The sequence below is a fragment of the Argopecten irradians genome, chromosome 2 (genome assembly GCF_041381155.1).
Source record: "Argopecten irradians isolate NY chromosome 2, Ai_NY, whole genome shotgun sequence".
Classification (NCBI taxonomy): Eukaryota; Metazoa; Mollusca; class Bivalvia; order Pectinida; family Pectinidae; genus Argopecten; species Argopecten irradians.
Genome location: NC_091135.1, coordinates 63,756,694 through 63,773,010, shown reverse-complemented (window position 1 = coordinate 63,773,010; position 16,317 = coordinate 63,756,694). Strand labels below are relative to the sequence as shown.

The 16,317-nt window shown below is 36.7% G+C and overlaps 1 protein-coding gene across 2 annotated transcripts in view; it reads left to right on the top strand.

The window, feature by feature from the left end:
* The window catches only part of LOC138316209 (uncharacterized), a 216,571-nt gene that overhangs the window by 69,112 nt on the left and 131,142 nt on the right, over positions 1-16,317 (top strand). The window lies entirely within an intron of this gene.

Sequence of the window (16,317 nt, the reverse complement as noted above, 5' to 3'; positions counted from 1 at the left end):
TTTTATATACTTCAGTGAAAATAACATGTTTTATATACTTCAGTGAAAATAACATGTTTTATATACTTCACTAAACAATATATAAACAATCGGTACTATGCTGGATTTTTAAGCATAATTGCGTTGGCATTTTTAGGTCACCTGAGAGGAAGTCTCAAGTGACCTATTCTAATCGCCTTTTGTCCGTCGTCGTGCGTCGTCCGTCGTGCGTCGTATGTCCCTAAACAATTTACGTTTTTCGACTTCTTCTCCAAAACTGCAGAAGTAATTTCAATGAAATTTTGCACAAACCTTCTAAGGCATAAGGCCAATCAAAATTGTGAATTATATGGTCCCCACCCCCCAGGGGGCTGCGGGAGGGGCCAAAAGGGGTAAAATTGAGTAAAATTTCAAAAATCTTCTTCTCTACTCACAGATGTGGTAGAATCAAATACACTCATAGACTCTTCATAGATAGAAAGGTCTTAAGGTCCTTTACAAAAATTGTGAATTATATGACCCTGGGGTCTCTAGTTTTCCCCTGGGGAGGTGGTCAAGTTTACTATAGTTTAAATAGGAAAAACACTTTAATGCGCTTTTTTTGCTCAAGTTTCATAGGAAATGAGTCAATATTGGTTAGAATTATTAGTCTGAGATATCATTTTAACATCATATCCATATTGAGCCAGGCCGGCCCCCTTGGGGCAGAGGAGCGGGGCCAAAAAGTGTCAGATAGGCTAAAACTTCAAAAATATTATTCTAGAATTCTGAAAATGGTATAATCAAATACACTTTATAGATGAAAAGGTCTTAAAGTGTGTTTTATAAAAATTGTGAATTATATGACCCTGGGGTCTCGTGTTTCCCCTTCGGGAGGGGTCAAGTTTACTATAGTTTAAATAGGAAAAACACATTAATGAGCAATTTTTGCTCAAGTTTCATAGGAAATGAGTCAAACTTGGTTAGAATTATTAGCCTAAGATATAGCATTTTAACATCCATATCAGTCCTCGATGACCCCCTGGGGGACCAGAGGGGCAGAACCAAACAGGGTCAAAATGATTAAATTTTAAAAAATACTTCTAAGTTCACAGGTTTGATGGAAGCAAATACTCTTCATAGTCTAAAAAGTCAAATTAAAAATCACTGACCAACTTCAAGGCCCAGCATATAGTGTTTATATGTCTTTAATTTGTTTCATTATTTGTTTCATTATATATTCTAACTCAGGTGACCATTAAGGCCCATAGGCCTCTTGTTTTTGTTAAAGATTATTCAAGTCATTCTCAGCATCACTTGACTGAAATGAGGAAAATGACAAAAGATAAAATCCAACTTAATGGGTTTGTTAAAGCGATTTAGTATTCTGTTTCTACTAAACCATTAAAGGTGAATATAAGGTCAAGGGTCATGGTCACAAGCTAAGGTCATTGGTTAGTACAGGTCTGGTAAGATTTGAACCAAGTGTCAGAAGTTTTGAGCGTTGGTTTGGAGTGTGAAGCCTGGATTGGTTTATATTGGTTTGGTGATAGAGAGTTGTGATACATGCAGACAAGGTAATTGTGAATTAGCAACATGCCATTTAGCAGTAATTAAAACACAAAAAACACCACTTTTTATCACACTTAATAATGGTTATCTGCAGCAAGAGGGAGACTGCAGCAACAATATGGGTTTTTTTTATGCTACGTTAGATCTGAGTTACTCCATGACTGTGATGTAATTCTCCAGTCTGAACTACAAGCAAGGGAATTCACACAAAACACATTACCTAACAAAAAATCTGTTAACTCAACCACAAATTGCATCGAAAACCACAAATTTCAATATTTCTTTGGTGCTGCATTTCATTAGGGTGTGGGATTGCTGGGAATAAAGCAGTCGTGATGATGAGGATCGTGATGAGGAGCACGGGGAAAGAGGAGGTGTACATTGGTCCATATTGTTACAATGGTGTTAGGTCAAAATGTACATTGTTATCAAACACAAAACAATGGATGTTCATTCCAGAGCCTGATCATTGTTTTACCTTCTACTAATTAGGTAATTGGGCTAATTTTTGATACCAGTAAGTCTCCATTCTTCCATGTAATAATATAGATTAATTGGCAAATGTAATAATAGAACTCTTAAGATAATAGTTTACATTGATTATGTCAAATTCCAAAATAGCGCTCGTTCAAAGAGAAAGATATAGTTGAAATCCTTAACACTATGGGTCAACTTATTTGCTTAAATTTGTCTCGGCAAACTTAATTTAAGTGTTAACCTGAATCTTTTATGTGTATCTTAATACTGGACACAATGTCAGAATTCAGTGATTTATGACAATGGGAAACTAGAAATTCTCATGAACAGTTCCAACTGAAAATTGATGAAAAATTATGTTATTTAGAATGAATGACAATGACCAAGTTTGAGTAAATAACAATGATTGTCATTGAATTAATAAAAAGTTGCAATTTGGAGTTAATGAATGCCTAACTACTTGGAGTTTGTGCCATTGGTCAACTGGAGTATTAGTTGACATCATTGTCAATATGATGTTGATTAAAATAGCTTGCTAGGAGTTGATATCATCATTAGCAGTTCAGATTTCTGGTTCATTGTCTTTGGAAATGGGAATAATACTTGACACATTGAAAGAACTTTTCAGATCATTATAGTCAGAACTTATCTACAAATCATTATAGTCAGAACTTATCTACAAATCATTATAGTCAGGACTAATCTTCAGATCATTATAGTCAGGACTAATCTTCAGATCATTATAGTCAGGACTAATCTTCAGATCATTATAGTCAGGACTAATCTTCAGATCATTATAGTCAGGACTAATCTTCAGATCATTATAGTCAGGACTAATCTTCAGATCATTATAGTCAGGACTAATCTTCAGATCATTATAGTCAGAACTAATCTTCAGATCATTATAGTCAGAACTAATCTTCAGTCATTATAGTCATCAATAATCTTCAGATCATTATAGTCAGGACTAATCTTCAGATCATTATAGTCAGAACTAATCTTCAGATCATTATAGTCAGGACTAATCTTCAGATCATTATAGTCAGGACTAATCTTCAGATCATTATAGTCAGAACTAATCTTCAGATCATTATAGTCAGGACTAATCTTCAGTCATTATAGTCAGGACTAATCTTCAGATCATTATAGTCAGGACTAATCTTCAGATCATTATAGTCAGGACTAATCTTCAGATCATTATAGTCAGAACTAATCTTCAGATCATTATAGTCAGAACTAATCTTCAGTCATTATAGTCATCAATAATCTTCAGATCATTATAGTCAGGACTAATCTTCAGATCATTATAGTCAGAACTAATTTTCAGATCATTATAGTCAGAACTAATCTTCAGTCATTATAGTCAGAACTAATTTTCAGCTCATTATAGTCATAAATAATCTTCAGATCATTATAGTCAGAACTAATTTTCAGATTATTATAGTCAGAACTTATCTACAAATCATTTAAGTCAGAACTAATCTTCAGCTCATTATAGTCAGAACTAATCTTCAGTCATTATAGTCAGAACTAATTTTCAGCTCATTATAGTCATCAATAATCTTCAGATCATTATAGTCAGAACTAATCGTCAGATCAATATAGTCAGAACTTATCTACAAATCATTTAAGTCAGAACTAATCTTCAGATCATTATAGTCAGAACTAATCTTCAGATCATTATAGTCAGAACTAATCTTCAGATCATTAAAGTCAGAACTAATCTTCAGATTATTATAGTCAGAACTAATCTTCAGATTATTATAGTCAGAACTAATCTTCAGCTCATTATAGTCAGAACTAATTTTCAGATCATTATAGTCAGAACTAATCTTCAGTCATTATAGTCAGAACTTATCTTCAGATCATTATAGTCAGAACTAATCTTCAGATTATTATAGTCAGAACTAATCTTCAGCTCATTATAGTCAGAACTAATTTTCAGATCATTATAGTCAGAACTAATCTTCAGATCATTATAGTCAGAACTAATCTTCAAATCATTTAAGTCAGAACTAATCTTCAGATCATTATAGTCAGAACTTATCTACAAATCATTTAAGTCAGAACTAATCTTCAGATAATTATAGTCAGAACTTATCTTCAGATCATTATAGTCGGAACTAATCTTCAGATCATTATAGTCAGGTCAGATCATTATAGTCAGAACTAATCTTCAGATTATTATAGTCAGAACTAATCTTCAGCTCATTATAGTCAGAACTAATTTTCAGCTCATTACAGTCATAAATAATCTTCAGATCATTATAGTCAGAACTAATCTTCAGATCATTATAGTCAAAACTATTTTCAGCTTATTATAGTCAGAACTAATCTTCAGCTCATTATAGTCATAAATAATCAATTTTTTTCACCACTCATTATTTTTGTCAAGTTTATTTCTCCATTGGAAAAGTTTCCTATTTATTAGGTCATTTGACCCAAAGGGTCAGGATGACTTATAGTCATCATGCTTCGTCTGTCGCCGTGCGCCGTCCGCCTTGCGTAAACTTTTAACATTTTTAATTTTCTCAAGGTCTACCAATGTGATTTGGCTAAAACTTGCATGAAATAATCCTGACATGGTCGTCCCGACAAAGTGTTGTTATTTTTTTGGTAGATCCAAAATCCAAGATGGCCACCACAGCTGCCACAGCTTGTTCTAGGTACCAGTGCAATTTGGCTGAAACTTGCTCGAAATGATTCTGCTATCATCTTGACAAAGTGTTGTTAAATTTCTGGTTGATCCCAAATCGAAGATGGCTACCATAACACCATATCTAATTAATTTCCTATATGACTATTGCCAAAGAAGTCAGATGGCCTCTTGTTGTACTGATGCTGTGTTTTTATTTAATTGATATAGCATAATTTTAAAGACTGTAGCAAAATTTCCCTGGCAGAGACATTGTGTGTTGTAATTAGGCTGTAAGTCTTCTCATTAAGCTTTCCTTACTTCTGTCACCATTACACTGCCCACCACACTAATTATTCTTGACCTGTTAATGAATAATTTATGTTTGTCTCTAACGTTGACTTTAAAGGTGCTAAGGTCAAGGTGACTACCATTCTTATCTGAGTTTGGCCTTGGAAGTACTAATTGTCTTCTAAACCTAGAATGATTTACAGATTTAACCTTCATTATGCCAGATCTGTCTTCCAAGTCTTGATTCTGTGTTATTTATAAATCATTTTTCAAAATAGTTGATTTCAAGTCTTTGATTTGACATTTTAGTCTCCAAATGTTTATTGTCCGACAACTGTCCTTCACCTTCAAATGATGAGCTAATAGGCTCATAACAGTCTGTGACATTAACTTATTTCTCTGCTAGTCATTTGGACTAGTAAACCCCAAAATTTTACTAGCCAGACTATTCAATCATTAGTCCAAATAAAGTATACGGCCGTTTTCCTTTTTAATCAGTACTTCAGTCATGATCAGTTTATGATTTTTGACCCAAATTACAGTCTGGATATGTTTGTGAACGCATTAAAAAAAAAAGGTGACCTTCACCTTTGATAATTTTGAAACTCTGACCTTGACCTGTGAGAATGTCCTGTAAAGTAGGTCATATATGTTATGTTAGCACAAAACCATTCACAACATTTTATAGTTTGGACCAAATTGTCTGATTTTCACCTTTGAGTGTGATTTTGCTGTAAGATTGTCCCATATGACCTCTCTGAATGACAATGCCTGACTTACTATTCAAGATGGATCATTGAATCATTGATGACGACATTTGTATGATATTTGAACTCCAAAAGCAATCATTAATGCTATCATTTTACCTAGTTGGTAAGTTTTAATATACAAGCTTAATAAAGATGTTTTGGAAGAGTCTGATACATATATCTATATTTTAGCATGTAGATAGTAATTTGTCTTGAAATGCTGGACAGACAAGCCGAGCGGTAATCTTTTATTTTGACAGTTGATATTCATTATTGGTATTGATTTCAGGAATTGAATGGTAGTTACACAAATACATAACAACTTTACATATGAATTTAGTGATAGATACAGTATGTAGTGTGATGTATCATTTAGCTTTCATAGATCTTTCTTAAATTTCACATTTAAATCCTGCCTGGTGAGTTCACAGAAATGTGTTCAAAAAATCGTGGATGGGTATGGAGTAAAATAAAATGGATACTTTAACCAAATCAATTACCCAGTTATTAATGCTTAAAATGCTGCTTTTGGACTCGGGGAAAGGTACTATATGAAACGACTTCATCAGGCTGGACCAGTCCTTTAATTGGGAAACTCCAATTACCATCTGTTTGTTTGTCTCTTTGTTTGTTTGTTAGATTTAATGTATACTAAACGATATGTAAGGGTGTGCCAGATTAAAGAGGTAGGGGGAAATTCACCAGCCCATGGTCTGTACCTGGATATGTGGGTGTACATTTGGTTTCCTGGAAGTGGATGGTTAATGATAAAGTATTTGTACTGAACCGCACCCATCAAGTATCATATACCTATGATGTTGTTGACCTAAACCTTACGATGAGCAGGGTGCATGAAGTTGCCCATGTCACATCCTTTTTTCAGCTCTGTCACATCCTTTCTTGCCTCTAGCTGTCACATCCTTTTTTCAGCTCTGTCACATCCTTTTTTCAGCTCTGTCACATCCTTTTTTCAGCTCTGTCACATCCTTTCTTGCCTCTAGCTGTCACATCCTTTCTTGCCTCTGTCAAATCCTTTCTTGCCTCTGTCACATCCTTTCTTGCCTCTAGCTGTCATATTCTTTTTTGCCTCTGTCACATCCTTTCTTGCCTCTGTCACATCTTTTCATGCCTCTATCACATCCTTTTATGCCTCTGTCACATCCTTTCACACATCTGTCACATCCATTTATGCCTCTATCACATCTTTTCATGCCTCTGTCACATCTTTTCATGCCTCTGTCACATCCTTTCTTGCCTCTGTCACATCCTTTCTTGCCTCTTTCATATCCTTTCTTGCTTCTGTCACATCCTTTCATGCCTCTGTCCCATCCTTTTATGCCTCTGTCACATCAATACATGCATCTGTCAAATCTTTTCATGCCTCTGTCACATCCTTTCTTGCCTCTGTCACATCCTTTCTTGCCTCTGTCCCATCCTTTCTTGCTTCTGTCACATCCTTTCATGCCTCTGTTACATCCATTCATGCCTCTGTCACATTCTTCTTTCTATGCCTCTGTCATATTTTTTCTTGCTTCTGTCACGTCCTTTCATGCCTCTGTCACATCATTCCTTTCATGCCTCTGTCACATCCATTCATGCCTCTGTCACATCTTTTCATGCCTCTGTCACATCCTTTCTTGCCCCTGTCACATCCTTTCCTGCCTCTGTCATATCCTTTCTTGCTTCTGTCACATCCTTTCTTGCCTCTGTCATATCCTGTCTTGCCTCTGTCATATCCCTTTGATGCCTCTGTCACATCTTTTCATGCCTCTGTCAAATTTTTTCTTGCCTTTGTCATATCTTTCATGCCTCTGTCACATCTTATCATGCCTCTGTCACATCCTTTCATATCTCTGTCACATCCTTTCATGCATCTGTCACATCCTTTCTTGCCTCTGTCACATCCGTGCGCCGTCCGCGTACGCCGTACGCCGTGCGTTAACTTTTCACATTTTGAACTTCTTCTCAAGATCTACCGGTGCGATTTGGCTGAAACTTGCATGAAATGATCCTGACATGGTCCCGACAAAGTGTTGTTATTTTTTGGGTCGATCCGAAATCCAAGATGGCCGCCACAGCCGCCATCTTGAAAACACATTTTGAACTTCTTCTCAAGTTCTACCGGTGCGATTTGACTGAAACTTGCATGAAACATCCTGACATGGTCCAAACAAAGTGTTGTTATTTTTCGGGTCGATCCGAAATCCAAGATGGCCGCCACAGCCGCCATCTTGAAAACACATTTTGAACTTCTTCTCAAGTTCTACCGGTGCAATTTGACTGAAACTTGCATGAAATGATCCTGGCATGGTCCCGCCAAAGTGTTGTTATTTTTCGGGTCGATCCGAAATCCAAGATGGCCGCCACAGCCGCCATCTTGAAAACACATTTTGAACTTCTTCTCAAGTTCTACCGGTGCGATTTGACTGAAACTTGCATGAAATGATCCTGACATGGTCCTGACAAAGTGTTGTTATTTTTTAGGTTGATACGAAACCCAAGATGGCCGCCACAGCCGCCATCTTGAAAACACATTTTGAACTTCTTCTCAAGTTCTACCGGTGTGATTTGACTGAAACTTGCATGAAATGATCCTGACATGGTCCTGACGAAGTGTTGTTATTTTTCGGGTTGATCCGAAACCCAAGATGGCCGCCACAGCCGCCATCTTGAAAACACATTTTGAACTTCTTCTGAAGTTCTACCGGTGCGATTTGGCTGAAGCTTGCATGAAATGATCCTGATATGGTCCTAACAAAGTGTTGTTATTTTTGGGGTTGATCCGAAATCCAAGATGGCAGCCACAGCCGCCATCTTGAAAACATATTTCGAACTTCTTCTCAAGTTCTACCGGTGCGATTTGGCTGAAACTTGCATGAAATGATCCTGACATGGGCCCGACAAAGTATTGTTACATCTCTGGTTGATCACAAATCGAAGATGGCTACCATGACACTATATCTAATTAATTTCCTATATGTTAAGGCCCTTGCGCCTCTTGTTTGAAATAAAATTTGTTGAAAGAAATTGAAAATGATCCTGACATGGTCCTGACAAAGTGACACCATATATAATTAATTTTACTATTGGCAAGGTAGTCAGATGACCGTTAAGGCCCTTTGGGCCTCTTGTTTCTTGTCTATGTCATATCTTTCATGCCTCTGTCACATCTTATCGTGCCTCTGTCAGATCCTTTCTTGCTTCTGTCACATCCTTTTCTTGCCTCTGTCATATCCTTTCTTGCTTCTGTCATATCCTTTCATGCCTCTGTCACATCTTTTCATGCCTCTGTCACATTTTTCTTGCCTCTGTCATATCTTTCATGCCTCTGTCACATCTTATCGTGCCTCCTTCATATCCTTTCTTGCTTCTGTCACATCCTTTTCTTGCCTCTGTAATATCCGTTCATGCCTCTGTCACTTCTTTTCATGTCTCTGTCATATCCTTTATTGCCTCTGCTACATCTTTTCATGCATCTGTCACATCCTTCCATGCCTCTGTCACATCTTTTCATGCCTCTATCACATCTTTTCATGCCTCTGTCACATCTTTTCATGCCTCTGTAACATCCTTTCTTGCCTCTGTCACATCCTTTCACGCCTCTGTCATATCCTTTCTTGCCTCTGTCATACCTTTCTTGCTTCTGTCACATCCTTTCATGCCTCTGTCACATCTTTTCATGCCTCTGTCACATCCTTTCTTGCCTCTGTCACATCCTTTCGTGCCTCTATCACATCCATTTATGCCTCTGTCACATCTTTTCATGCCTCTGTCATATCCTTTCTTGCTTCTGTCACATCCTTTCTTGCCTCTGTCATATCCTTTCTTGCTTCTGTCACATCCTTTCTTGCCTCTGTCACATCCTTTCATGCCTCTGTCACATCCTTTCTTGCCTCTGTCACATCCTTTCTTCCCTCTGTCACATCCTTTCGTGCCTCTGTCATATCCTTTCATGCCTCTGTCACTTCTTTTCATGTCTCTGTCACATCTTATCATGCCTCTGTCACATCTTTTCATGCCTCTGTCACATCCTTTCTTGCCTCTGTCACATCCTTTCTTGCCTCTGTCACTTTTTTTCATGTCTCTGTCATATCCTTTCTTGCCTCTGTCACTTCTTTTCATGTCTCTGTCATATCCTTTATTGCCTCTGTCACATCCTTTTATGACCGGTTGGTTATTGGCATTATTGTAGTCATCTTGGTTGTATGGAGATTATATATTTGTTGTACTGGGGAGGAAGACACTGAGCCTGATGTAAACCCAGTTCTAATAGTTTTATTCTTCTTTTTGTTGGTATATCATTATTACAGTGCAAGTGTTATCTTATATTTCAACTCCATACTCGCTTGTTTGCTTCCTTCCTCATCACCACTACCTGGGGAATTATATCTTACTATCCATTGTCTCTGTCACTCTGTCATTCTGACCTGATGTTCTGCTCTCTTCTCCCTGACCTGTTCTCGCTGATCTCCTTCTGTCTGTCTCCTATCTCTCTCCATATACCTTCCTTTTCATATCTTTATTGGTCTTCTCTGTCCTTATACCTATTCATTTATGACGGTTGGTTATTCTCAAATTGTAGATTGGTATAATTATATGTTTAGGAGGAAGTGGCTATCTTTCTTCTTGATGACCCTATGTCAGTTATTATTCTCAAGTGTTATCTTTTATTTCAAGATCTCCACATCGTACTTTGAAACTATTCCTCATCACCACTACCTGGGGAATTATATCATTGTCTGTCACACTGTCACACCTGATTTCTCCATAGACACTGTTTCTCAGATCACTTTTCTCATCTCTCCAGTCCTTCCTTTGAGTCCTTTGATCATGCGTTATCTAAATTCCTGGTCATTTACATCCTTTAAACATTGTCATGTACTAGTCTCTGGATATACATTTCTGCCTCTGTCCTCACTACATTCCCAATCTTTCTCACAAGCCTCTTTTTCAACTGTCTTTTCATGCCTCTGTCACATCCTTTCATGCCTCTGTCACATCCTTTCTTGCCTCTCACATCCTTTCATGCCTCTGTCACATCCTTTCTTGCCTCTCACATCCTTTCATGCCTCTGTCACATCCTTTCTTGCCTCTGTCACATCCTTTCTTGCCTCTGTCACATCCTTTCTTTCCTCAGCTGTCATACCTTTCATGCCTCTATCACATCTTTTCATGCCTCTGTCACATCTTTTCATGCCTCTGTCACATCCTTTCTTGCCTCTGTCACATCCTTTCTTTCCTCAGCTATCATACCTTTCATGCCTCTATCACATATTTTCATGCCTCTGTCACATCTTTTTATGCCTCTGTCACATCTTTTCATGCCTCATGTCACATCCTTTTTTGATTCCGTCAAATCCTTTTTTGCCTCTATCACATCCTTTCTCGCCTCTGTCATATCTTTTCTCTCCTCCGTCACATCCTTTTTACACCTTCGTCTCTTCGTGATTTGATCTTTTCCCAGTTTCATATAGATTTTTTCAGGACATTTCTGTCTGCCATACCCAGACTGATTTTGATATCCTTAGGACACTTTGGGGTTTTTACACAACTTTGTGAGGCCATTTCCTATTGGAATGATCAAGGATTTTCATTAACTTTAGGACTTTTGGGTACTGGTAAAATGGCCTAAATATAGCCCCAATCTGAATCATTGCATACCTGTTTATATTACCAGTGAACTAGCAATAAGTGGTCAATGTGAATATTGTTACATAAAATAGTTTATCATAGACATTGCTGATAAATCATTCTATAAGTCTAAAGTTGTGATGTTATTATATCATTATTATACAAACCATATAATTACTACATTCCAAGAGAACAAATCCTAATTGAAAAGGAATAATTCAGAATCTCCATGTAATCCAGTTTTTTCAGATTCTTTGTGTCACAGCCACCATGTCAAGCTGTTTTCTTAAACCAATATGATTATATGCAAATATTAATTGGTAAGAAAATTACACCATTTAAAGACATCTTATTAGAAATTGTGTACGCTGTTGGGTGACACTTGGATGTGACGAGAATGCTAGGTACCCTAATTCTGCTATTAATATTTCCAACAGACTAATGGAAATTGTAGATAATTAACACATATTCAGAGATATAATTTGGGCTGACTACTACGTTTTTTTTTTACTGTTTGCGTATTCTGTGTATATAATGATATCAAACTAAGTTTTTCATTGAGACCTAATCTCAGCGTGAATCTGTGCTGTACATAACGCCGCCACAGTTTCCATTTCACGGGCCTGGGACCAAATCGCTTTTCTTCTCTGTTCTAATTAACTGTCACACATTATCGGTAGATGTACAGTGTTGTATTTTTGTGTCAGAAAAACAAATTGTATTTTTTGGCTGACAATGTGACAGGTTTCTATAGATCTAGGCAACAATTATTTGTAAATGTCTTAAAGCCTAATAAAAACCATAGTGAAAACATTTCAGGTTGAAAGCATAAAAGGCAATTTGTTTTTATGTGTGCTCGGGTGAATTTCAAATTTATATCGAATGAGATTTTCTTACCATCATACCGGGTTTATGAGGGAGAAACTGGCAAGTTTCTAATTACATTCAAGGAACAAAACCTTTCAAATTTAATGACGGCCATAATTGTCTATAATTTACCTCAGTGGTAGAGTCATAATCAGCACCCTTGGGCTAGCCAGTAGGTTTTTGATACGTCCAAACCATGTATTATAATGAGACTGGAATGTGTGACAAGAGACCCTCACCACTCCTGCACCTGTACTGCTAATTATGTGGTGGTAATTAAACTTTAGACATCACAGTCACCTCCTGATGGAACTAATGACACAATTAAAATGCATTTAAATCTGTGTAGCTTCTTGGAATGTGTCCCTATACTCCATTAAAATCTCTGGGTAAGTAAATTACCGAGAGGTGGCGTTTTATTAGTAACTACCCTTCATATGATATCAGCTTAAAACTTCTAAATTCTATTCCTGTAGGACAAAACCTACAACAGATAATATTAATCACAGATTCAATGATAGTCTGGGCTACACCACATTTCCTTTTCATTGCTCAAATCAGAATTTTTCTTAAGAATATTCCTTGAATTAAGTTGTACACTTTTTTCCTCGCATTGCTTCAGACTAACCAGGATAAACCTGAATTTATCAGTAACATCTTTGATAGAAATCAAACGTTTTAATGATACATTAGCAAGGTCAAAGGTCATAACTAAATGGAAATTGCTTACCATTTTATTTCATTTATAAACATTAAATTTGTACCGGATACAGAACTACCCAGTTCATGTGCCTTGTCTCCCTAGTTCTCACACAGATGTCTTGAAGGAAGATCAGCTTCATTGTTATAACTTCACATGGCTTTAAAGTGTAATTGTTCCCCAATGTACAAGTACATGTGTTTGATTTTTTTCTGCTGACACTATTCACACCTGTGTTTATCTTTGATAAGCTGTACTTTTAATTAAATCTGATTCGTAAACACAGGTGTGCTTTAACCCTTTAAATCCTGACATGCACCTTCTGTTCCAGAGATGTTTCAAGTACAACTAAAATGCATTAATTAATGCACCACTAAACCACTAAACTCGTTAAAAAAATGGGAGGGGGGGGGGATTACAAAAGCCCTATAGTAACGATACAGATCACCGACAACAGAAAATTCATCTCAATGTACTGATGTATCAAATATATATAGGAATGTCTTAATGTGATATTAAGATTCTTTCAGATATTTCTTCAGAAATTTGAACTTTTAAATCTGACCCGAAGTGTCAGGATTACCTATTGTCATCATGCACCATCCATCGTCATGCGCCGTCCGCCATCCGCCGTGCGTAAACCTTTCATTCAAACGACTTCTTCTCAATAACCGAAAGGCCTAAGGTACTGATATTTGGCCTGTAGCATGCTGGGATGAAGGGCTACCAAGTTTGTTCAAATGAATGACCTTGACCTTCATTCAAGGTCACAGGGGTCAAAAAGGCTAAAATCTTTAAACAACTTCTTCTCAAAAACCAGAAGGCCCAGGGTACTGATATTTGCCCTGTAGCATGCTGGGATGAAGGGCTACCAAGTTTGTTTAAATGAATGGTCACAGGGGTCAAATAGGCTAAAATCCTTTAAACAACTTCTTGTGAATAACTATTGTGTATATATATTGAGATTTTGAGATTTACTAAAATCCAGTTAAATGTACAAAAGATTATGTATACCTGAACTGAGATGGAATACCAAGCTGTCTTACAGAGTACCTATGATAGGTGATGATGGATGACCTGGTATGAAATATTCATCATTTTAAAAGATTTCAAAACCTCTTTGGCAGCTTTAATGTTGTCCAATTGAATGTCCAGAATCATTAAACTTTATATATTGACTTATCTACCAAGAGACTGTATGTATCTTGTCATTAAAGATCATCGCCAACAGAGTATAAACAATATTTATCATTTGGACTATGATTGATGCTTGATTATATAATGTTTGTATAATTTACACATAATACATATAAAATGATATGTATTGTTTTTGTTGTCAAGGCAATAAATGTATTTATTCTGAAATAAAATGACACTTAAAATGTAAGTAACTTTTGTCACTGATGAAAAATATGCCCCTATTTTTAATAGATAGAAATCCTCATTAGTCAGTGGTATAGCACGTTTAAATAGATCATTCAAAAAGACAAACAAGATATTATACAATGGTAATTAAAATCTATCCAATAAGTTTTGTCCCAATAACATATAAACTAGACACAGGTGTTTATGTGTTTGTTTCACTGTGAATATGACACATGCCAACAATTCAGGTTTATTAAGCTAATTCTCAGGCATTTTAAATATCATCCCCGGCGGCCCTTGACCCTTAGTCGTACACATAGACAGGTTAAACAGAGAGTTGTTTTAGAGAACCACAAGTTTAGTGAAAGTTGTAGTTGGATTAATTTTAGCAGGTCACTCACCTGTGTCAATTAAATATTATACGCAGATGTTCCAACTCGTCTCTACATGACTGTTACCTTACTACCAATTAACAGTATTATATTAATTAGCACTTAGGATGGGCATGTCGAACACTCTTTTTCAGTTCAGTTGTCCTCTAAAATGACACATATAGTACACACATGTTATTGAGTAATCTCCCTTTTACAGTTTATCTGTGCCTTTTCTATGGAGACCCCCATAACAAATCAATTGTGTTTATATCATTAAGTTATCTCCCTTTTACACTACATCCTTATTACACACCATACTTGCTCTTATAGATACCACCAGTAAAGACTGTTGGTCTTCTGATTGTAATGTAATATCAACAGTCTTGTGACCATTTACACAAATATTAGAGTTTAGATCATAATTTTATGTTATGATCTATGAATCTGTAGTGGTGCATCACTCAAATATTATATGATCAAATGAAAGCATATTCGATATAACCTTCCTGAAGACAAGTAAACCCTATTAACAATAACTCTTTTATTGACAAAGCTCTATTGAAATTGGTTTGTGCATTGTTAACCATTCAAATAATTTATATGAATTTAAGCTTGATAGAGTTCTTTTAGCTGTTTCATTTTCAGACATTACATGTTCAATGTTTTGCAGAAATTTCCTTTCCAAGCAATATGTTTTTATCATTGTACAATATTAAGTTCCATGCATTAGAGAATACAACATAATTTAGCTTGTCTGTCAGTCCTCAATACCTATCAGTTTGTCTGTCTGTCCTCAATACCTATCAGATTGTCAGTCTGCCCTCAATACCTATCAGTTTGTCTGTCTGTCCTCAATACCTATCATCTTGTCTGTCTGTCCTCAATACCTATCAGATTGTCTGTCTGTCTGCCCTCAATACCTATCAGCTTGTTTGTCTGTCCTCAATACCTATCAGTTTGTCTGTCTGTCCTCAATAACTATCAGTTTGTCTGTCTGTCCTCGATACCTATCAGATTGTCTGTCTGTGTGCCCTCAATACCTATCAGCTTGTCTGTCTGCCCTCAATAACTATCAGTTTGTTTGTCTGTCCTCAATACCTATCAGCTTGTCTGTCTGTTCTCAATACCTATCAGATTGTCTGTCTGTCCTCAATACCTATCAGATTGTCTGTCTGTCGACCCTCAATACCTATCAGATTGTCTGTTAGTCAGTCCTCAATACCTATCAGCTTGTCTGTCTGTCCTCAATACCTATCAGATTATCTGTCTGTCTGCCCTCAATACCTATCAGCTTGTTTGTCTGTCCTCAATACCTATCAGCTTGTCTGTCTGTCCTCAATACCTATCAGATTGTCTGTCTGTCCTCAATACCTATCAGATTGTCTGTCTGTCTGCCCTCAATACCTATCAGATTGTCTGTCAGTCAGTCCTCAATACCTATCAGCTTGTCTGTCTGTCCTCAATACCTATCAGATTCTCTGTCTGTCTGCCCTCAATACCTATCAGCTTGTCTGTCTGTCCTCAATACCTATCAGATTGTCTGTCCGTCTGTCCTCAATACCTATCAGTTTGTCTGTTTGTCCTCAATACCTATCAGTTTGTCTGTTTGTCCTCAATAACTATCAGCTTGTCTGTCTGTCCTCAATAACTATCAGCTTGTCTGTCTGTCCTCAATACCTATCAGTTTGTCTGTCTGTC